Raw genomic sequence first — 21,309 nt, 5'->3', positions numbered from 1 at the left:
CTCACTCCAGTAAGATTGGCAGCCACTATGAAGTCAAACAACAAGTGCTGGTGAGGATGTGGGGAAAAGGGTACACTTGTACATTGCTGGTGGGACTGCAAATTGGTGCAGCCAATATGGAAAGCAGTATGGAGATTCCTGGGAAAGCTGAGAATGGAACCACCATTTGACCCAGCTATTGTCCATCTCCGTCTATTCCCTGAGGACCTTAAAAGAGCATAGAACAGGGACACTGCCACATCAATGATCATAGCAGCACAATTCACAATAGCTAGACTCTGGAATCAACCTAGATGCCCTTCAATAGATGAATGGATAAAAAAAAAATGTGGCATTTATACACAATGGAGTATTACATAGCACTAAAAAAAACGACAAAATCATGGAATTTGCAGGGAAATGGATAGCATTAGAGCAGATTATGCTAAGTGAAGCTAGCCAATCCTTAAAAAACAAATGCCAAATGTCTTCTCTGATATAAAGAGAGAAACTAAGAACAAAACAGGGAGGAAGAGCATGAGGAAAAGATTAACATTAAACAGACACGAGTGGGGGGAGAGAAAGGGAGAGAGAAGGGAAACTGTATGGAAATGGAAGGAGACCCTCAATGTTACACAAAATTACATATAAGAGTTTGTGAGGGAAAAGGGGAAAAAAAACAAAAACAAAAACAAGGGAGAGAATTGAATAACAGCAGATGGGGTAGAGAGGGAAGATGAGAGGGAAGGGGAGGGGGGATAGTAGGGGATAGGAAAGGTAGCAGAATACAACAGTCACTAATATGGCATTATGTAAAAATGTGGATGTGTAACTGATGTGATTCTGCAACTTGTATTTGGGGTAAAAATGGGAGTTCATAACCCACTTGAATCAAATGTATGAAAGATGATATGTCATGAGCTTTGTAATGTTTTGAACAACCAATAATAAAAATATATATATATATATACACACACACACACACACACACAGTGGAATTTTACTCAGCATTAAAAAAAGAACAAAATCATGGCATTTGCAAGTAAATGGATGGCGTTGGAGAAGATAATGCTAAGTGAAGTTAGCCAATCCAAAAAAAAAAAAAAAAAGCGGGATGTTTTTTCTGATATAAGGAGGTTGACTCATAGTGGGATAGGGAGGGAGAGCCTGGGAGGATTAGATGAGTTCTAGATAGGGAAGAGGGGTGGGAGGGGAAGAAGGGGGCAAGGGATTTGCAAGGATGGTGGAATGTGATGGATATCATTATCCAAAGTACATGTATGAAGACTTGAATTGGGTGTCAATATACTTTATATACAAACACAGATAGGAAAAATTGTGGTATATATATGTATTAAGAATTGTAATGCAAAAAAAAGAAACAAAGTACATGTATAAAGGCATGAATTGCATGAACATACTTTATATAGAGATATGAAAAATTGTGCTCTATATGTGTAATAAGAATTATAATGCATCCCACTTCTGTCGTGTATTTAAAAAACATTAAATCAATAAAAGATTATATATAATTTTTAAAAAAGATATTATGACTATCTACAACTAAAAAAAATTTTAAAAAATAAAATAAAATAAATAGGTGTTTGTCATTAAAAAAAAAAAGAATTGATTTTCATAGACTGAGTTGTTAATACCAAAGGTGCTTGCATATATTCTTGTACAACTGTCAAATCCAGAAGCCATTAACATCAACACAAAATAAACGCAGAACTATCAAACATAATATTTACATTGCCAAGAATAAAGTAGTAGGTGAAAGGACAGCAATTACACATAACATGTCTCTGAAAATAGGGAGGGCTAATTGTAACGGTTTTCCAGCAAAACTCAAAATGCCAACTCTTGCCATATCTAAATTTTCTTTTTGGCTTGGGAGAGAGTTCTATGATATTTACTAGAATTAGAAGGAATGGAGAAGGCTGGATATTTCTTGGAAGTCACATCCATAAACAAATCAAGCCTAGGATCCCCAAAGTTTCGGTCTCTGCGTGGAATTATATTTAAAGAAGCACTACCTAGCAACTAAGCAGGAACTAAAATTGTGCTAATCATGACAGGTGCTTCTCAAAGATCATTATTTAGGTAATGCTTCTCAAAGCCTTCCCTTCAGCCCACACTGGTCTCCTGCTCTTCACCTGCTTCTGAGGGTCTGACTTACCAAACCCTAAGCCTCTTCTCCATCCCAGAACTGTTCAGTAAAAATGCCCAGACCTTGCTTGCATTCTTATTTCAACAAACCAACTCTACTGCAACATTTAGAAGATAAGGAGAACAATTTGAATGCGGGTTGTGTATGATGATACCAGTAACATTGTTAATTTCAGTAAGTGTGGTCATGATATTGTGGTTATGTAAGAAAACACCCATAGTTTTAACAATATACACTCACATGCAGAGGGGTAAAAAGACAATGATTCTGGTATTTGCTTTAATATGCTTCAGCCAAAAAAAAAAAAAAAAAGTAGGAAGTAAGGGGGAAAGTATAGATGAAGCAAAAATGGGAAAATGTTAATAATTCTAGAATTTGACAGATTGATATTTGAGATTCATTATCCTATTTTCCCTATTTTTATGTGTGCTTGAAATTTCCAATCAAATATAAATATACTTAAGACATCATAAGAGAAAGTGAAAAATAAATTCTCTGATTTATTTTTTAAGAAATGCATTTTAAAGCAATAATAAAAGAGGTATTTTGTTGAAAGATGAGTCCATCAAACATGTATTTGAGTACCACATGTGGAACAGTGGGTCAGCAGTGCAAGGTAGATTTCAATGCAAAATACTAAAATGATAAAAACAGATCATACACAGAAATATTTAAACTGTTCTTATTCTTTTATGCCTGAATAGCCTAGCTCTATTCATAAAATACTTCCTGAATTTATGTCACTCATAATTATCAACATCCTCATTTATTTGTTTAAAAATTTTAAGGAGACAATTTTTAAAAAACAAAATTCAAGTTGAGTAAAAATAGTATGAAGTGAGGTAGGGCCCTAAAGAGAGGGAAAGTTGTGTGAAAACTTTTGAAAATGGAATTAAATTTCATATTTTGAAAGCACTGCTTTCTGGCAGGACTCGGCTTTCCTCCCACATCCTCTGGTCTGTGGCCAGTGTCTGGAGGAAAATATTGCAAGTCATAGGTGGAATTTTAAGAAACTAGCATGGATTCCAAAAGAAGTAACCGTTGGAAAACAAAACTTTCTCAGAGTCCTCAAAGAGTGTTAAAAGAACTGATAATGGAAGAAGAAAATCCTTCCACTTGTGACAGTATGAAGGAATCTGGAGAACATCAAACAAGTGAAAGAAGCTAGGCAGAAAACAAATGTGTGCAAACTCACTTATAAAATAGTGAAACTCATAGAGAGGAGAATGATGGTTACCAGGGCCCAGGATGTGGAGGAAATGAGATGTTGGCCAAAAGATACAAACTTTCAGTTATGTAATATGAATAAGTTTTGGGATTTAATATATAGCATGGCGATTATAGTTAACAATACTGTATTATACAGTTGAAATTCACTAAGACAGTAGATCTTAAGTGTCCTTAGGTTGCGTAAACACACACACACACAATGTGAGGTGGTGAGTAAGTTAACTATCTTGATTATGGTAATCACTTCATTGTGTAGATATACATACATCAAAACATTAATATGCATAACTTAAACAGATTCAATTTCTATTTGTCAAGTAGCCCCCAATAAAGCAGGAAAAAATGAAAATAATGAGAACGTTCATTTTATCCAATTTCTGCTAAAGCACAAATTTCATTTGAAAAATGAAATTCAAGAAATTAGATTAACCCACTCTATCCTGCATGAGAAGAGGCCAATGAAGTAGCTTAATGAGAAGACAGATGGGAATATCACTGGGTACTTTGCAGGTACTGCTCTACGTACATAATCTGACTGCACTTCATGGCTAGAGATATTACTATCCCACTCTCTTCGAAGAGGAAACCGAGGCTTAGGGTGATTAAACCACTTACCCAAATTCATACAGCTAAAGCAGTTTTCTCATCTAGACCTACATGCTTGCTCTTAACCATTAGCCTCTGCTTCTTAAGGAAGCTGGAATGGGATGGGAGGTGGTGATGGTCTGAATTAAAAAGAAGTGGTGAGAGTAAAGAAAAGAGGAATCAGACTCTTGAGAAGTAGAATTGGCAAACTTAGAAAACAGTTGCTTACCAACATCTTCGGCAATGGAAGCCCAGGTGAATGGAAGACTGCTGCTGTCACGTAAATAAAGGAGTCAGAAGAAAGACCAGGTGTTTGTGATAAAAGATTATTAATTCATTCTTATTTCTGTGGAACTTGAGACGGCATTGGCAAATTGCAATGAAAATGTCCATTCAGCAACTGGAAATGTAGTTTGGTTGCTAAAGGTGAAGATGGAGCTAGAAAGAGAAACTGATAAGTCATGTGTGAGCAGACAAAGGAGGGTGGCAGAAGAAAATCATCCCACGTTTTTCTTTCCTTCTCCCAAGTCCTAATAAAGATGCTTTTTTGAGTTTTGTCAGTCATGCCCTCCAAAGTCATCTACCCCTGTTCAAGAGTGGAATGAAGAAATATAACAAAATTTTATAAAATGGTCATGTAGAATAATCCTTTGACATCCCACCTCAGGAAAGAAAGGCAGCTTTGGCATGAGGGTTTGTCAATGGAAGCCCAGGGCACTTCTGAGAGGCAATGCAGTTTGTCTCCCCCCTCCCCAATGTGAGTGTAGAGGCCTGGTCAGTCTCCCAGGCAGCAGCCACCATTGCGGGCCAGGGCAGGCTTTAAGAGGCTAACATGATTCAGGAAGCACATGTGCCTTGTTTGGGGGTAAAGGTAAGGCTCAAAGCTGGTAAGATTTGCATCCCTGGGATTCTCCATTTGAGGAGTCAGTTCTTTCTTTCCTAAAACATCCTAAACAACAGAAAATACAGTAGAGGGTAAAATTCCACTACAGAATTCTGCAGCAGGTCCCACCAAGGACTGATGTCAGTGGCGTGAAAGAGAAATAAACTCAGATCTCTTATAGGTCAAGGAAGTCACCTCCTCGTTCTTCTTTAAGGAGCAGAGTCCCATCTCTCCATTCATTCATCGTCTTCCTCACAACTTGCTTAGCTCCACTTGACATGCACTTCTGTGTCAAGTTGCACGTTCATGAACGTACTCGAAGCTTCTGTTGTGAGTGTGTGCAGGAGTTACACTGGGAAGACTCCCTTCATTCTACACATGTGGAGTTACAGGAAATGAGATTGCCTTATGAGAATCAAACTTGAAAGTCAATGCTGATGAATCAGAAAAGAAATACAGGAAATCACTTTCAAGATCAAATGTTCCTGGGACAGCCTGCCGGGACCCTGACTGATGAGATTAACACATCTGAAGAAAGAATATACCCCTGAGGAGAGGAGCCGTGCCAGCTATGAAAAAGAAGCTGCATTCAGTAAATATTTGTGAGTACCTACTGTGTGCCAGCAGTCAGCTCACATTCCAGTTGGGGAAACAGAAAATATACATACCCGACTGGGATGTGGGTTGTGGTACATGCAAGGATAGGGTCCACAGAGCAAATGACACTATCCAGTTCTGCAACAGAAACGTGCTCCTTCTTGGCCAGATTTGGGAAGAGTGCTTGGACCCAGAGCCTCAAGCTTGTATCTCCAGCACTTACCTAACAGCTCTGTGTTGATTTCTCTTTCATGAGAACATCCAGAGAAAAAAAAGCACATACTAAAAGTGTGCAGTTCAAGGAATTTTCCAAAGTGAGCATACCTGTGCAATCAGAGCCCTGAATCCCTCCTCGTGTGCTATTTCAGCACCTCTGTCACCAAGTGTTAACCACTATCCTGACACTAATGCCATAGATTTGTTTTGCCTGTTTCTGAACTTTATATAAATGGAAATATACAACACCAATTCATAATGTCTGGCTTCTTTTATGCTCATGAGATACATTCATATTGTTGTCATATCAATTCATACTTTTTTCATTATCATGCATTTTATTGTATGATCAGATAATAATTTGTTTACACATTCTATTTAAACAAACATCAGGATCATTTCCACTATTATTTTAAGAAATTACTTTTCTATACAAATTGATTGAAGCTGGTTTCTGGTGTTTGCCACTAAGAATCTTGCCTATGCACTTTTGTTGAATTCTAAATTCTTATTCTTACTAAGCTTTTTGTTGACTGAAACAGTGATGGAAGGTATTTTTTTCTATAGAAATTCTTCCTTTTTAGTGACACTTTTGAGGACATAGATGTTTTCTTTACCAGCTATATGGCTGCTCTTCCAACAGCAAGGTACAAAGATCATAAGCTTTATTTCATGGAAATAAAGCTCAGAGTTCCCAGCCTAAATATGATACTTTCTGGAACAAGATCTCCAAACTGAGTTCTCTTGAGTTGCTCCTTGGATTGGTCAGGAAAACTCTCCACAGGAGTCTGTGAGATGAGGCTTCTGGATGTGGCTCTTTGCAGTGAAAGCGGGTCTCATCTTGATTGTTCAACAGCAGAGATTTGGGTTGTGGTTTTCTCCACATTCCCCTTTGTCAGAGATGCCACTCTCAGGAACTCTAAATAGAGTATCGTTAACACCTAAACACAGTTCAGTGAAAAAGGAAAGGACAAACTCAATTTAAACAACATTCCTATCGGTTATTCATCCATTACCAGGGTCTTTCCATTTTTCAGGTGTATCACATCGATGCCCTTGTGTAGGACTTTACCTGTCTGATTCATTTCTTCCATTTCCTCTTTGACCAGGCCATGTGAATTGCCAAGGCAATCATTTCAGACCTGAGTTTTGAGCCATAATGTGGACCAGCCAACAGTTTATCCTATTGGGTATTCAAGGAGATGGACACTTGCAATGATAATTGCAACTACTTTCTGAGCCTTCATACATGTGCAGGAGTCTTAGCATGTGCACCAAGACAGGCAGTGCAGGTAGGTCCACTTCCTAGAAGGCCATTCTCCCCACCTGTGCTCTGGATACCTTCCCCTTGTCCTTCCCAAGAACTTTCTTCCTGTAATTAACCCTTCTCTCCCCTGCAATATCAATTTCTCCCTGCCTCCTGGATCATTTCCTTGAGCAGCTGGACATGTTCTAGCACCTTCTTTCAAATAAAGGAGAGTCCTTTGACGTCATATCCCCTCCAGATACAACCCCATTTCTCAAGTCTGTCACAGCACCACTTCCTGCTCAGGCTGTCTGCGGTCACTGCTACACCTCCTCACCACCTGGTCTTTGCTCAGCCAACTCTGGCAGGCCTTCCTTCTCTCCAAACCATGAAAGCCTTCTCACTTCAACCCGGTAGACAACCTCCTTTGCCCAATCCAATGGTTGTGTCCATGTCTTCATCTCACTCAGCTTTTCAAAAGCATTTGCCATCTTCAACCACTCCATCCTTCTTAAAGCCCTCTCTTTTTCCAGTTTCCAACATGCCTCTTTCTCCTCTTCTCCTCCTATCTGCATTGTCTTGGGCTTTATTCCTTTCCTCTTGTGGGTCTCTAAATGTTGGAGTGACTCCAGGATCTCTCCCACTACATAGATAGTGACTATCTATATTCTCTTCCTAAATGAACTCACCCAGCTCCATGTCTATACACTAAGGACTCTCAAATTTAAATTTTCTACTCTCGACCTCATTAATCTTCCTCTTGGGCTCAAGTTCCTATAGCCCACTGCCTGCTTGATATCACTACATGAATGACTAAGAAGTTTCTCAAAAGTAGTCCAGCAAAGGTCTTAGTTTCCCAATGTCTATCTTGGCCTCTTCCAGTCCTTCCTTATCTCAGAAACAGCATCAATATTCATCTCATGGCTCAATTCTAATCATCTTTAAGTCTTTTCTCCCTTATTTCCCCAAATGAATCATCAGCAAGTCCTGTTGGCAATAGCTGTATGACAGCAGTTAAGATTAAGAATCTTTCATCTACTCTTACTTGATATATTAAAAGAAATTTTGATCCCCAGTATGCGCACGCACACACACACACACACACACACACACACACACACACAAAGAAATTTTGGAAAATAAGAGGGGAAAATACCCATGCTTCCTCATACTCTTCATAATTGTCGTTCTTATAGCTGCACATTGTCTCATTGAGGAGACACACCTTAATTTACAACCCAATTCTGGTGAACCTTGAATTCTTCTCATATTTGAATTTTAAAAACAATTTGCAATGACATCTGCATGCACACATAGATACTTCATTTTTGTTTTGAAAGTCGAGAAGCTTATTTTTAACGGTTGTATAAAAGATCACTGAGTAGCTGTTTTAGTTATGCAACAAGGGGGAAATAGGTATCCGCCACTCTGGTATTCAGGTACAACAGGATTCTATCAAAACTGTCACTCTCTGAGAGTCATAAGAGTACAAAGCTGATCATTGAAGAGGAAGTGGTTAGTTGGTCTAAGGAGCAGGGCCCATAGCAGAGAAGAAACCAATATCCAAAATCTACTTCCTACAGTTTAAAGAGAAGTCAAGAGGGGTAAACTGATCTGACCTAACAAGGTCCTATGGCCAGGAAAGGTAATGACTTAAAGACAAAGGCTAAAGAGGATGAGAGAATCAACCTATGGTCCTGATATAACACAATGGGTTGGACTCATTGTGCATCTGAGGCTGGAATCCTCTCTGGATCTAGTCTCCCTGCACAGGGCTCTTGTCCTGGGACATGTGAGTGAGCCTGGCAACAGGGGCCTCAGAGCTGGAAACCTGGGAGACACACTGTTAATAACCTCAGCTCTGAGGCTTCAAAGGACTCCTGTGGCCTTTGGTGGGTCTACAGTGACTTCAGCATGACAATGGACACAGATGCTCTGGACCATTTTCAATAGTGAAGCTGGTGTTAGTGGCAAGGAAAATACAATAACAGAATCTGGAGGATCTGCTGTAGGCTGACCTGATTCTCTTCTCTCTCTGCCTCTGGATTGGATAAGCTTCCAGTACTCTTGACCAATAGTGGTGGAGTTGGAGAGGAGCCTCAAAAGTCATCACTAGACTTCCTAATAGGGCACAAGAAGTTCAAGTGACTAAGAAGTGTGTATTCGTACTTCTACACCTTGGAACAGGCATGCAGGTTATACACCATGTGCCACATGCAGGATCCTTCCTCAGGCTAGATTCCAGGAAGGTGGAATCACGATTCGAAGACACAAACATTTTTATGATTCTTGACCTACATCACATTTTTTTCAAAGGCATGCACTAATTTTCTCTATACCCTTTCAGTGAAGAATAATGGATGTGTGTTTTTTGGTTTTGTTTTGCCCAAACCAAGAATTCTTGGGAAGAATGATCAGTGTGAGAAGTGGTAGCCCAGGGTGGGAGTCTACCCTCAGTGCAATTATAAGGTCAACACATTTTTAAACCCATTCAATGCCAATGTCCTGAGCATTCCCAGGCTCCTCCTTACAGGTGCTGCCTCACTCTCTCAGGGGCGTATCTTGTGTACCAATCTCTCAGATACAGCTGTCCTCACCCTTCCTTCCTCACACTCATTAAAACCTGCCGAGGAGCAGATATGGCAATCAGCCACTTACCTCTTCATGTGGCTCTAAATTAAAGTGTCACCTCTCCCAAGTACATTCTTGCATCTTGGTTCTGATTGAGGAAGTTAAAAGAACTTTAAGCTTAGATGCCCCTGAGAAATCCACACTGAGAAATCCACCCAAAGCTAAATCTTTGACTTGAGTGGCAAAGGACCCTCAGAGGGTATGATTTGAGGAGCATCAAGAGGCCAGCACTTCAAAATCAGGACCTAGAAGGTAAGATTGACAGGGGAGCATAAGAGCAGCCAGAGACTCTACCCTTTCCAGGAGAATGCAGCCCTGGGAGCTGGAAGAAATGAAGTAGAAGCCCCAACCTTGATAACGTGTGTCAGCATTGTACCCAGAGCCACTCCAAAGAGACCATAACTCAAAATAAAAACCTGAAAGTTGTTTTTATGCCAACAAATAAAGTGCAGTTTAACAACAACAAAAAAGAGTCGATCATTTTTTATATAAAATGCATTTGAGACATGAATGGTTTTGATCTTTTATTGTCATGACACAAAAGCTTTTAGTCCTGCTCATGGTTATTTCATTGCATGAGCCTGGGCAAGTCTCACAACCTCCCTGGCCTTCAATTTCTTATTTATGAGCTATAGATAATTATGCCCTGACTATTGGCCTGAGGGGACTGGTGTGGTTGGTGAATTGGGTATTTAAGTTGAAAATCAGATGTGGTCTCCAGGGGTCAATTCCAAGCATCACCTATGACCAAGATTTAAATCTCTCTGGATCCAAGATTAGAAAATATATAGAATTGGGTGTCTTTAGCTTGTTGTCTAGTGACATGGATGTGTAACTAGCAGCCTGCTAGTTTTGTAAGACATTAATTGGAATGTAATGCAAACCCCATGGAGAGTAAAAGAAAAAAAAACACCTTTCAAATGAGAGGCAGGAAAGGATAAAATGATATTTAATTTGGACATGTGCCTCCAATGCATCTGGAGAAAAATCAACAAAGAATGGGAAAACCTAAAGAGATGAGCCATAATTACTCTAAAAGACACAGGGCCAGGAAATTGGATAGGAGCTTACAGTGTTGTTCTGGGCTACAGGAATGGCCCTTTTTCCTTGGAAAGGGAAATGAGAGTTTATCTCTGAATAACCAAATGGACTTGTACATAAAATCAGGCTAAATTTTTGCATAAGTCATCTCACAATCATAAGGTTTTCTACATTCTGTAGGTCAGTCCACCAACCTTGAATTACAAAGGATAGGGATCAGGTGTATGGTCAGACATCTTTGTGAGATCTTTGCCACTTACTAGCTATGTGACACGAACTGTTTTAACTTTTCTGGCCTTTGGAATTAACTGCACAAAAGAGAGAGAGAGAGAGAGAGAGAGAGAGAGAGAGAGAGAGAGAGAGAAATCTCTCTTTCCAGGTTATTGAGAAATCTACAGATAATGTAAAGTTCCTAGCATAAGGGAAATATCAAATAAATGTCAGCTGGTAGCAGAAGGAGTAGAGATGAAAGTGAAAACTCCATCCATTACAGAGCCTTTTGCTCCTCTGAGTTCCAGTCCTACCATCCTGATCCATGCACCTGAGTTCCTCACCCACATCCAGTGCAAGCTCTAAAATTGTCCAATAAGAAGGGATTAAGAAGGAAGTGGGGCAGGGTGTGTCCAGCTGAAGCTGTTTCCCTGGTGGGTAGTCTGTGCTTGCTGGCTCACCCAGCCCTTGCCACCAAATGCAAATTCATGTAGAAATTTTCTGAAATGGACTTGGTAGAATCAACCTAGAATATTTTCCCCTTTTAAACAATCCATTGTTCCAGTGTCAAAGTGGAGTAGTTTCTTGGAGTCTTCCTTCCACAAGTTATGGCATGATGTGTTTTAAACACATGCTTTGCCAATTCCTTATCAAATGAAGTTTTATGTGATAATTCTAATCATACAGTCACACACTTTGCCAATTACTTTGTGCATGCCTTTATTAGCCATGTGCTTTCTTATGTGCTTGCTGTGATTGGCATTAAGAGGAACGGTTAGAGATTGAGGCCCTGGCACCCCATTTGCTTACTCACTGCCATCACCGTAGCCTCCCAGCTCAGGAGCAGGTGGTTCCTAGGAAATCAAGAAACCATTGGGGAAATAGCCTTGACGTTAATACCAAAATTAATAAGGACGCTGCTGCCTGACTTGCATTCTCAACAACAAAAATGCGCCCGTGTGCCCATCAGGATGCTCAGAGACCCTGCAGAGTGGGGAAGGGTGGCAATCAAAAGGGGAAGATTTTACCTCCTTGACTTTCCCCTACCCGTGAGCCTTTATGCCTAAAGCTGCTATTGCCAGCCAGAGACTCTGAATTTGGGTTAACTTTCTGTGGTTGAGTCAGAATCTCTGATGCTCTCTCAAAAGTGCCACCATGTTGAATAGTGTTTTGTCTTCCTCCCTCCCTCACACATCATTGGTTTTAGGTGGACGTAGAGCCACCTCTGGGTCAGAATTCATTTCAGAGACAGATAATCAAAAATAAAGCTTCTGCAATCCCATTTACCTGTTTTTGCCTCTGTTGCCCATGGTTTTGAGGTTGTAGTCAATCATGTGCTAGATTAATATCAAGAAGCTTTCCCTCCATTTACTTCCAAACTTTTGTAGTTTCGGGGTCTTGCATCTAAGTCATTAGTCCAATTTGGGTTGGTTTTTGTATATGGTGTGAGATTAAGGGCTTGATTTTGTTCTGCATACAGATGTCTAATTTTCTCAACATCATTTGTTGAAAAGATTGTTCTTTCCCTATTGTGTATTCTCAGAAAACAGTATTATGTGTCCTCAGAGAAATTTAAAATAACCTTACAATCCATCAATCTCACTTCTAGGTAAATTTCCAAGGAAACTGAAACCAGAATATCAAGAGGTATCTGTACTTCACATTCATTTCAGCATTGTTTGTTAAGATAGGAAACAACATCCAGTAAGTCCATGTCCATTGAAATTACATACACACACATTCAATCTTACTCAGCCTTAAGAAAAGAAGAAAATCCTGCCATTTGCAACAACATGAAAGATATTTTTAAGAAAAGTCTCATGGTATCTGAGAAGAAGTGGGGTTCCAATAAAGATTAACACAGAGAGAGATTAAAAAATTAATAGTTTCATTTTCCTGTGTTCTCTTTAGAATTCACCCCAAAGCCAACTGTTTTTGCGGTTCTTTAGATTTTGTTTCTCTTCTTACTACCTCCTTACTACCTCCCCATCCCAGTGTTTGGGAAGACTAAGAGAGGAAGTGAAAGTCCTGTTGGCTAGGAGACCTGAGAGGTGAAGATGTGCTTATTGGTAAAGTACACTTTGTAGAATGTGTGGGTGTATTTTGTTTGGTAAGTTTTTTTTTTTTTTTTTTTTTTTGTCACTGCATTCATATTATCTCTATTTACCAGATCAAGTTTTGTTTGGGCACAAAAGAGAAAGAGTCAACAAACATTTGCTGAATGATTTGACTCTGCTTTGCTCCTTTTAAATATACCTCCATGGAATCTTAGTAACTTTCCAATACAAAATCCATTCTGAAGTCGGATTCATCCAGACCTCAGTAATATGTTAATCATGAATTGTATACAAACTGATTTAAAGTTTGTGCCAGCAAAAGTTTTATAATATGCTTATACGATGTCAATAAAACATAAATAAGAGGAATTCCAACCTACTCAAGAGGATAAGCTCTTTTCAAAGATTTAATAGTAAATATTTATATACCGACAAGAAGCACACTAAATACAAATGGTGTTTCTCAACTCATTAAAGTACCAGGAAACCTGCGATCCCTTAGGGCTCTTTCTTAGCTACTAGTTCATACCATGACAGATACATGTTAGTTCTAATAACTATTCCTTTTTTATAATTTTCAATATTTCAGATTATTCCTAACTGGGTCTGCCTTCCAATGATTTAAGTCTGAATAAGTGAGGTTTTACGATGATTGACAAAACTAGATACCAAGACAGAAAGAAAAGTACACTCATCAAATATTCTCTTTGTCTGATCTGGAAAAGAGAGAGAAAAAGCAAAAAAGCACAAGTGTCCGAGGTCAGTGAGAATTACAAATGTGATTTGGAAGAAGAAGAGATCCAAGAAATTGAAATGTCCAGCTCAGTGTGGAAAGTCTCTTCATTAGGGCTTGAGTTCTAATGCATCAATCTAGATGGGCATGGCCCTCAGAGAGTCTTAAGTCCCTTCCACGCCACCATGCCCTGCAACCTGGGAAGGACTCAACTCATCAGCATACAACTTGATAGCCCTAGGTGTGGAGGGCTCCCAAAGAGTTTGTTGGGACCTCTCCAGGTTATCTAGGAAAGAGTCTGCCTTGTGTCTGACTGTGGTGGTAAGCACTGCTAAGAGTTATTAAAAGAAGATAAACTTTTTTCTTCCCCTTTAAAGACTAGAAAACTGAAAGAGTTGGGCTGGGGTTGTGGCTCAGAGGAAGAGCACTCTCGTAGCATGCGTGAGGCACTGGGTTTGATTCTCAGCCCCACAAAAAAAAAAATAAAACAAAGATATTGTGTCCACCTACAACTAAAAAATAAATGTTTAAAAATTGAAAGAGTAAGAAAAGGGGAAAAGAAAGACATATAGTATAATCCAGAGGTACCACATTTTCATAGACTTTCCACCTGTAACTACCGTCTACTGAGCTCAGGTCTGTCTTCTGAAGATGACTCTATCCCAATTTTAACTCAAGAACTTGTTCAACTTTGACTGAAAGATATTTTTAAGAAAAGTCTCATAAAAGCATAAAATTTTAGGTGTGGCAAAGACAATCAATATCTATACAAAACTAATAAACATGTCTGACTCAGAGGAAGAAAATTTCCTCTATAGATTATCTACAATTAACTTAGTATGGTTTATAAATCCTTGGTCCTTGAATCCTTTTCTCTGATCTTTATACATCCTCTTCTTTGCCTGCTTACTCTTCTTGGAATTATGGGTCACCTCCAGAAATACTTTTCCACAATATTATCATCACTATCTGAGGGGTTTAGGTTACAGTAGAACAAAAAATCAAATTCAGTTATTCAGGCACCAAACACATCATGACCTTCTGACAGAGTATTCTCCAGATTCTGGGTTAAACATTTCCCCGAGAGAATTCATGAATGCCACAGATATTCAAACTGACTTAATTTCTTTTTATTTGTTTATTTATATATGGCAGCGAAATGCATTACAATTCTTATTACATATACAGGGCACAATTTTTCATATCTCTGGCTGGATACATAGTGTACCAATTCATGTCTTCATACCTGTACTTTGAATAATAATGATCATCACATTCCACCATCATTTCTAACCCCCTGACTCAGCTTCCTCTCCAACTCCTCTGCGCTATCTAGAGTTCCTCTATTCCTCCCATGCTCCCCCTCCCTTTCCCACTATGAATCAGCCTCCTTACATCAAAGAAAACATTCGGCATTTGGTTTTTTGGGATTGGCTAACTTCACTTGGCATTATCTTCTCTAACTCCATCCATTTACCTGAAAATGCCATGATTTTATTCTCTTATATTGCTGAGTAATATTCCATTGTGTATATATGCCACATTTTTTTAATCCATTCATCTATTGAAGGGCATCTAGGTTTCAAACTGGCTTAATTTCTAACTGAAATCCAGATTGGCCAGCTAAGGTGGTTTGAATGAACATTAATTCTTACTTAGACCACTGACTCAGCACGGTGGGCCATTGTATATATAAGTACATGCACAAGTCTGTCAGGCAGACAGACAATGTCTGAAGTAGTCGACACACTATCGACAAGGCATGCATCCTTGTTCATTTGTTTAGTCTACATTAGGAAGCCACTGTCTCCCTTCAGTTCAGAAGGGTGATGCCGAGATATTGTACAAATACATGCAACTTTTCAAGCTTCAGGAAATTTGAACTGAAACATTGACAGGAAAGAGCCACTTGCATGTGGAGTTCTTGTTTAAAAACTTTTTCACGCGTGATGAGCTCACATCCAAAACGTTTGACTTAACATGCACGAGGATTTGGCAAGAGCCTTCAGGAAGGAGTGCCTGTCATGGGAAATGGGAGAAAAACAAGGCTGGCTAGTGCCTTCTCTGAGAGCACACAGGCCTTCGTGGGCCAGGGTTGCTGTTAGTAAAAAAGCAAATAGAGAATGTCTTTCCTCAATCCAGCATGAAATCCAAGGTTACAATAAGTTAATGGCCACTTTTTCTATGGCTTCCCACTTTTAAGTACTCCAACAAGATACAAAAAAATGCATTAATATGTCAAGAATATGAATATATGATTAAAATACATTAATGTATAAAGAGTATTAATATATAATTAATACAATTAATATATAAAAGTAGAGCAGCTAGACATTAATCATATCTGTTTAGATTATGTTAAAGTCACAAATGTTTAAAATGCCCACTGTCTTAGAGTTGACCCCATCTAAGTTAGATCTTGTGTTAGTAAGTATATTTAACACCTTTTAGTGCTATGCATTTTCCTAGAACATGGTCCTTTTGGATTTCCCCGGGTAGTTAGCTTTAAGATATTCACCAGCATGTGTTCCCCTGCATGTTAGGTCCAGCAGACTTTCCCTCAGCCTTCAATAATTCCTGAAAAAGTCCTTGGAAGGGGCTATAAGCATAGCTTATGCATGAAGTTCTCACTAGCAAAACCACAGCCATTCTGTTGCTATGTTTCAGTTAAACCTAAGCATAATTCAAGTTCCAGGGCTAGAATGGCTGCAAGGAATGGAGCACAGGATACCTTGTTGAGCAGCATAGATTTTATTTTACTATTAGTGGGAATTCAGCAAGATTTTCAAAGTCTGTTTGAGGATACTAATCTAGTAGGAGTTAGATGAATTGGAGGGAGTAGACACTGTAGAGAGATGTAGGGACCATATAAAGACAGGGGTAATGTGAATGAGAAAGTAGGAAAGACAAAAAGAAACCTTTAGAAAGAACAACGGACAAGCCTTAAATATTAATCAGTTTTTTATTAATAACAAAATACCTGAGGTTGAGTGCTTCCTCATTTATTCTAGCAGGAGAGAGAAGTTATTGTTTTACAATTCTAAGCAAAAGCCCTGAGATCCACTCTACTTGGATTTGCTTAGTCACATAACTACACCAAGCCAATCACAATGACTGGGGAGACAAATATGCTGACCTGAAACATATATATTCCACCTTATAGCCCCAGGTGGAATCAGATTCCATAGAGCTATGGATCCCTAAATTGAAATGTGGGCTATAGGAAGAAAACAATAAAAGTTATAGGGTCAACCAACAAATGTCTATTACACATAGTTTTGCTAAACTCCTTCCTCTTTCCCATACAAAGTTTATGTTAGATGCAGTGATTACATGGTTTGTCCAACAAAAGTTTCAAAACCACAGCATACAGAAATCAGAATTGCCACACACCCCATAGAGTTAAGGAAAAGGAGCAATATTCATTTAAAAGGGAAAGAAATTTTGAGTATGTTCAAAGTCTAGGCAAAACCAACCAAGTCTTTGCCCCTGGGATGTATTCTAAGCTATATTCTTTCAAGTCAGGTGACGTCTGAGGCTGCTTCCTCCTTACATCAGTTGTGGGCTGGCTTGGCATTTACAGACCCTGCAAGATGAGGCCTCTTAGTGCTCTGACATCAATAATGAGGGGTGTGACAAGGCTTGAAAGATCTTCGATAATTACTTTAAAATTACACCAAAATGCCCAGTTTTGATGTGTGTGTGTTTTTTAATGCCATTACATGAAGAAGTTTTTAACAACCACTGGTACATGATTCTGAGATATACTTGACCACAGAATGCCTTAGATTCAAAACGCATTACTTTGTGGGAAGAAAGGCACCACCCAGCACCCACACCCATCCCAAAGTTGAGTGAACTTAATTTCTGAATTCTAGACACTGTCTCACAATGCTATAAAAACATTCCTAGTCCTGTTAAAACCCTAGAGACTGAGACCTCAAGGAGGGACTCTCAGAGTCTCCATGACAAAGCTATCTGGGCAACGTTGCTAGATTTTTGAGCTCTCCAGCTACTTGAGGCAGATGATGGTATGGCCAGAATGATGGGCAAAGCACTCAGCCCTGACCAGTCAGAGTACACAGTCAACCAGCATCAGAGTGGACCCTGATTCTCAAAGGCCACCTTTCCAGTTAACTACCAGCCCAGTTGTCCAAGGAGATCCAAGGAGAGAGATCTATAGAAGACTAGGATCAGGGAGGAGGGAGACAAAGACAAGTTGCTGAGAAGAGTGAGAAGGGGAGTCAGCACTCACTCCACTTCAAAGGAGTTCAGTTCCATGGAGGAATCACAGGTGAAAGGGAGGGAAAAGAGAAGTGTAAGAAGAAATGAGGCAGGAAGTAGAGGAGACGGTCAAGTATCAGAGACTAGAAGCAGGTGAAGAAAGGGAAGACAGAGGAAGAGAAAGGAGTGGTGACACAGAATAACAGACCAGGAATAAGCAAGAGGAGCAAAGGAGACCATGGAGAGAAGGGACTTTGGAAATTCAGACAAGCAGAGGAGGAAAAAGAATAGTAATGACAGTTAAGAAAGGTAAGGCAGAAAAAGGTATAAGAGGTGATAAATAAAGCCACAATAAAAAATGATGGTGTTTATGAATGATCATCATCTCCTACCACAATGCCAAGCAGGGGTCAGCAAAAATTTTCTATAAAGTGCCAAATGATAAACATTTTGAGCTTTGTGGGTGGTACTGTCTTTGTTCACTCCTCAGCTCTGTGTTGTAATTTGAAAAGGCATAGACTATGAGTAAACAAATGAGTGTGGCCGTGCTCCAATAAAGCAACAAAAACAGATGTGGCCCATGGGTCACAGTGGTTGACCCCTGTCATAATGCAAACCCCTGCCGACAAGGGTGTTTCTCACATTTCTGTCATTCCCAGAGCATCCCTCCTAGGCTTGGGCGTGCAAAAGAGATTGAGGGAGACCACTCACCCTCAATCTCAATGTTAGAACGACTTGGAAGAGCCATTTTATAGGCCAAAAAATGGCAGCAATTTTTCGATGGTTTTCATAGCTTTTCACCTACAAAATGGCAGTTTCCTATGATTTCACTTCCTTGATTCAAGGATGACCATCTGATCCCCAATGTAGAGGCTATAGACAGAGGGAAGAAGAGCATGTTCAGGAGAGGTTGGTCTTTTGTTGTGGAAGCCCAAGCTAGGACACTAGGTATCCTTCTTTTGCCCAGGCTGGCCCAGGCCTGGGATACCTAGTGTCCTAGTTTGGGCTTCCACAACAAAAGACCACAGACTGGATGGCTTCAACAACAGAAATTTATATTCTCACTTTTTTTTTTTTGTCTTGATCCATTAAATAGCCATACCCAAATACCTTAGACTGGATAGTTTATAAACAACAGAAATCTGTTACCCAGAGTTCTGGAGAGGAATAAGACCAAGGTAGCAGATTTGGTGGCCTGGTGAGGACCCATTTCTCACAGATGATACTGCCTACCTGTCCTTACATGGTAGAAGGGCGAGTGGTCTCCCTCAATCTCTTTTACAAGGGTACCAGTCCCATTCACAAGGGCGGGGTCATCATGACCTAATCACCTCTCAGGGACCCACCTTCTAATACCGTCCCTCGGTGATTAGGTGTCAACATGGGAGTCTGTGGGGACACAGCACTCAAAGCTCAGCTGCGCTGGAGACAGCAGTCCAAGGTCAGAGTGAAGCAGAGTCAGCTTCTGGCGAGGGCTCTCTTCCTGGTGGAGGAAACTCTGCCTTCTCACTAAGTCCTCACTTGACCTCCTTCTCTCCCTCTCCTTCATTTATAAGGTCACTAATCCTAGCACAAGGGCACCCCCTTCATGACCTCGTCTAATCCCAAAGGCCCCATCTCCAAATGCCATCACACCCGGTGAAAGGGCATCACCATAAAAATCTGGAGAAGGGAAACACAAACATTCAGTCCTCGACACTTGGGAAGGGCTTTCATTTACGTTCCTCTTAAACCACATTGTTGTTACCTGTTCTGTCTATACAGGAAGAACCAGGCTGTATGACTCCCTTGGGCTCCCTCTCCCAGGTAGATATTGTATCAAGGTACATGGAGAGAATCACCAAAGAACTGATCCAGAATTTCTCACTCAGTACTCATTATTGGAACTTTTAGATTGAGAGCGAGTTTTCCAACCAGTACAGCCAATCACTCCACAGAGTTTGGATCTGAAGCTGAGTACTGACCCAGAGACCAGAACCCAGACAAAGCCTCTATCTGTCGCAGTCCGTCTGCAGCAAAATAACCGGGGGGTGACGAATAACTTGCCTACGTTGATACAGCAGGAGTAGGAGCCGTTTATTGTAGGACAACAGAGCTATTTATACATTTTGCACAGCTTGTCTTAATTAGCATAAACTAGATACATCAGTCAACCAATAAGGAATCTCCACACTTAATGGCTCACTTTTGTTATTTCTCAAACCACTCCCTCTGGCATTTTGCCAGGCACCATCCAGACTTGTTTACGAATTCTAACATTCCCCTGGCAAAATAGCAGGTGTTATTTTGACTTGTTTACAGACCTTAACATCTATCTCTGTAATTCATGCCCACATTAGCTTTGAAAAAAGGGGAGCTGACTGCAGAGCTGACTCTCTTTCCAACCACCATTAGTTTCTTCTACCGTTTGAATGTGTAATGTCCCCCAATGTATTAGAAGTTTGGTCCCTGGGGTTGGGGTGGGGGGTTCCTTGACAATTACGGTGGGACCTAAGCCCTTTCCTTTTGTTCCCTGGCTCATGATGTAAACAAGTTCCACCACATTTGCTTTGGCACAGACTCCAGGTTGTGCTACCTCATCACAGACCCAAGCAGCAGGGCCAATTGGTCATGGACTAGAACACCCAACACTGTGAGCCAAAACAAGCCTTTCTCTTTATAAGTTGATTATCTCAGGTATTTTGCTCTAGTAACATGAACCCAGGAAACAGTTTCCCAAAGAGGTCTGTGCTGACATGGGAATAATTTCGGTGATAGATGGTGACAAGGACTAGTCAAGCTGTGTATGCTCCAGGGCTTGGAGGTCCCAAGCCCAGTATCATAGACATAGGGGCTTTTTCTGACCCTAGACTCAGACCCTTGACCGTGGCCTCACAACCCCTTGTTCTTTGGTGGTTAGGAAGAACATTTTGTAGCTTCTGAGATGGGCAGTGTTTGTTTGGTGAAGGGTTTATTTGGAGAAGCCAGAGCCACTCTTCCGTGGCCTCTGAGGCACCATGCAGGACATCTGGAGTTGATTTTGTGGTTGATTTGCTTTGGTTTGTTTTCATTTGGTACCTGGCACCACAGCTGTCTTTCCAAGTTTGTGTTGGCCCCTGACTTTGACTCTTGTGTGGGCACCAGTGGTTTGGGGACTCTTTCTCAAGTCATTTACCAGGGTAGCATAAGCTGACTTGTCAGAGTGAAGAATGGCCCCCAGGGATCCCTTTGGTGGTCACAGGAGAGACACAGCCACACAATGCCCTGAGGGCAAAGCTTGAATGGTGGCAAATGTCCAGTGAAGGAAGCTAAGTGGGTCTAGTGTGGCCAGCAGCTTCACATCCTGAGGTGAGCATGCGACTCTCAAAAGAAGAGGATTCGACTGTGCCACTCCCCAAGTAAAAATGAAGCTCTGAAACTTTTCTGTAGGCATTTGACCTCTCTGTAAGGGAAAAAGGTTAATTTGTATTGGGAATGAATGTGTGTGCATGGGTGTGTGGACATGTGCCTATCCACTTTAAAACTTTT

General features: G+C 40.3%; 1 protein-coding gene across 11 annotated transcripts in view; it reads left to right on the top strand.

Moving 5' to 3' along the window:
- Positions 1–21,309, top strand: part of Rmdn2 (regulator of microtubule dynamics 2) — a 255,562-nt gene that overhangs the window by 194,081 nt on the left and 40,172 nt on the right. The gene's annotated exons all lie outside the window — the stretch shown is intronic.

Source organism: Ictidomys tridecemlineatus, chromosome 12 (genome assembly GCF_052094955.1).
Source record: "Ictidomys tridecemlineatus isolate mIctTri1 chromosome 12, mIctTri1.hap1, whole genome shotgun sequence".
Classification (NCBI taxonomy): Eukaryota; Metazoa; Chordata; class Mammalia; order Rodentia; family Sciuridae; genus Ictidomys; species Ictidomys tridecemlineatus.
Note: the sequence above shows the minus strand (reverse complement) of the source record. Positions and strands in the feature narration are given on the sequence as shown.